Raw genomic sequence first — 3,744 nt, forward strand, 5'->3', positions numbered from 1 at the left:
TTAGCACTGCTTGATATCTTTTATATGTGGAATAACAAAATTTATAGTCCTATCTTATTAATATACCTTGTGAACCTAATGAGGATATCTATACTATATATGAAGATAATCCTAAGCACCTCTTAAAAACTTTTTTGCATATTACACTACCATTATTGTATGTCTTAAAGAGATTAAATAGGTTAGCTTGGTCGGCCGACGCTATAGATGTATAAATAATATGACGAACTTTCAAGCCTTGAGGGAACATAATATCAAGGAAGGTGTCCGAACCAGTCAACAACTTACCACGAAGTGACATAATTTAAGAAGAAAAACGTCCACAAATTTAGGTGTGTACAACCACATTCTCACCAACCGTCAAATGGAATGGAATGAAGCGGACATCATGACAATGGTCAAAAAACGAATACTAAACAATCGGCATGAGTTTTACCCATGTTGAGGTTTGGCGTATCGTCTCAAACCACCCAAATATCTACCTTTTTTAGTCGGTACTTTAGATCTGTCAAAAATGCTCGATTTCTTCTAAATTGTTTTGAGTGGCCAAAACCAATACATTTTATTTAATTCTTTGGGTGATTTCTGCACCAGATTACAATATTTAAGAGAAAGAACAAATGGTCTAAAAGAACACACAAATTAATTAGTTACAGAACATAAAAAATAACCACAAGAAACATAATTTAACAATATTTGTATTCAAGTAAATGAGACAGTTACTTTGATGAATCTGTGTTATAGCCATAGGAGCTCTGTGTGTGACTGCTTTGTGAAACTGTAGTAGACATTTGAAGGTTTACAGATGGGGTGAAGTAAGTTGGGACAGGCATCTTTAATGGTAACCCAGGCAGCGCGGTCTGGAAATTAAGAACATTAATCACTTGTCTAACCGAGGGCCGAAAACTACTGTCCGGGTGTGCACACCAAAGTCCAACAACCATCAAGCATTCCATTTCCTTCTTGTCATAATCACCCTCGAGTCTACTGTCAGATGCTTCTACAACCTTTCCTTGCCCGTAAAGATCCCAAACCCACTCGACCAGTCTTATCTGGTTTTTAGGAGCCTTGAGCTCCATTGGTTTTCTTCCACATGCTATTTCTAGTGCCACAACTCCAAAGCTGTAAACGTCTGTTTCTCTGCTTGCTTGACCGGTCATGACACACTCTGGAGCCATGTAGCCCATGGTTCCAGCCATGGCGGTTGTTTGTACACCCTTGTCATGGTCAACAAATCTAGCTAGCCCAAAGTCCCCTAACTTTGCATTGAAACTTGAGTCCAACATAACGTTACTCGACTTAATGTCCCGATGCACCACACATTGCTCCCATTCCGCATGCAAATAAAGCAATGCAGACGCCAAACCTTTAATAATTTGATACCGCACGGGCCACTTTAACACACTTTTTCCATAAAACAAATGTGAGTCAAGGCTACCGTTTAGCATAAACTCGTACACCAACAGCAACTCTTTCTTTTCATGGCACCAGCCCACGAGTTGGACCAGGTTTCTGTGTCGTAACCGGCTAATCGTTTTAACTTCCGATGCATACTCCTTTATTCCTTGGTGGGACCCACGTGACACCCGTTTGACCGCAACATACGAGTCCATTTCCTTCATGAATCCTCTATAAACGCCCCCAAAACCTCCTTCACCGAGCTTTTCTTCCTCTGCAAAGTTACCTGTGGCCCGGGCCAGCTCTTTGTATGAGAACTTTTTCGGCCCGGTACCCTTTTCAAACTCATTATCCAAAACAAAAACATGATCATCTTCGGTTTTGAATTCATTTTTCCTCTTTCTCAACATAAAAAAAGCCAGGCCCAAACCGGTTAACAAAACACACCCAATCACCAAACCTGCCACCAACACCGCTTTACTTTTATCCGGTTTGGGCCTAGCAGTGGGACCAGGGTTAGCCACGGCCCCTGGTCCCAAAGACGGGTCCATTGCATTTTCACCAATACCAAGATTTGAACTAAAATCCCATGTGAATATACTATGAATAACCGCAGTGTTGTTCCCCGTTGCACCAGAAAACCCAAAGGTGACCCACTCGGGCAAGTGGTCCCGCAGATCGACAATATAAGAAACCCGTTGGTGCAGAGTGGACGTGGGGCCAAAACCCGTGAACACAACACTAAGGTTATTCAAACTAGAATCATACCTTATAACCGCTTCGTACGTTTCACCCTCTCGGATCCTACTCCGCCACGTCACATTTTTAACCGAGTCCATAGAACTTATATCAATCCCAACATGTTCATTTTTCGGGTCCCAAGTGTTTTGAAAAACATCAAACTCAACCGCAACAAACGGGCTGCTACTAGAGTTCAACGCCTCGTCGTCACGGGTGAGACCGAGGGTCCCACTGTTTGTGACATTGCTAGGAACCGTGGACCCTTTTGGTGCTAGGAAGAAAGCTAGCCCATCGCCGTACCTTGAACTGTTGAGAGAGTTGATAGTGAATGTAAAGCGAGTGGAGAAGTCGGTTAAGTTGCGTGAGCCGAGGTCCCATAGGTGTAAAGGTTCATGATAAGTGGCTCGACCGATGCTAACGGATGCACTAACGTCACGTTGGTTAGTAGTGAGCTGGATTGCATTGTTTGAAGGGTATGCATCTCTTTCGTATATTATGTCACCATCATTCGGGCTGAAACCGGTTTTTTGGAACGATAGGGTGGCGGCGTATGGTAGTGTAAGGAGGAGAATGGTGGTGGTGATCAAGAGGAATGGATCCATGGGTGTTAAGAGATGCTGGTGGTATTGAGCATATTGGATATGTTGGGTTTATTCAGCAACCAACAGTAACTGTTTTTGTACTTTTGTCAATATAGAAATAGTCTCATGGGAAGCCGGCAGCTTTTAATGTTTTAACTTTAGATGTAGGCCAAACATGTATTTTTTTTACATTTTTGGCATAACTTAATTTATTAACATTTTTTGGCTTTGAATGGTTTAATGATTAATATCATGATCATAGTTGGAGAGATGTAATTAAAGTTAAAATATTGATAAGAGGTCATGGAAACTAATTAACAAGTAATAGACAAATGATAAGATTATATATAAGGTGGTGTTATGCATATGAGATTATTAGATGACACAAAACAATCTTAACAAGACTGGATTGGACGATTCTTGGACCAAAGTCTGTTCGATTCTGTGTTCTTACATCGTTTTTCTTTTGTCCAGGTGGTTCATGCAGATGGGCGGACCAAAAACTCAATTGACAGGTCGAACTAGATTTTTTTTTCTTTTCCAATTTTAACATTTCTTTGAATTGCAATGAAATTAACTTAATAAAGATAAATCAAACATCTTACATGCATGTAAAAGAACCATACATCTTAGTGTGTGTATATATAATTACCAAAGTTAAATGAAGACAATGTCTGTCATCTATTACAAATTTAGTCATGTTTCTCTACGACAAACTATAAAATGACGTTAATGTTGATCAAGGATTAATAAGTTGACTTATGATGGGGTTGTTTTTTTACAAACACAAAGAAATATTATTTAGCGTTTGTCATTATATACATCAACTAAGATATATGGTTATTTTACATGTAAAATGTTTGATTTAGCTTTATTGTCAAATTTATTTCGTTGCAAATCAAAGAAACAACTTGATGCATGCCAACAACAATACACAAAACAAAAGGAGCATTAAATCCTAACATATATATGAAGCACATACGCAAGTTGTGATCGCATATTAAAAAGATTCGTCGTAGTGCAG

At 39.5% G+C, this 3,744-nt stretch overlaps 1 pseudogene; it reads right to left on the reverse strand.

Moving 5' to 3' along the window:
• Positions 1-594: 594 nt before the first annotated feature.
• On the reverse strand, positions 595-3,420 carry LOC143600528 (L-type lectin-domain containing receptor kinase IX.1 pseudogene; annotated as a pseudogene).
• Between the last annotated feature and the right edge of the window lie 324 nt (positions 3,421-3,744).

Source organism: Bidens hawaiensis, unplaced genomic scaffold (genome assembly GCF_021521415.1).
Source record: "Bidens hawaiensis isolate Kalapana, Puna unplaced genomic scaffold, B.hawaiensis_p1.1 tig00054244_1, whole genome shotgun sequence".
NCBI classification, from domain to species: domain Eukaryota; kingdom Viridiplantae; phylum Streptophyta; class Magnoliopsida; order Asterales; family Asteraceae; genus Bidens; species Bidens hawaiensis.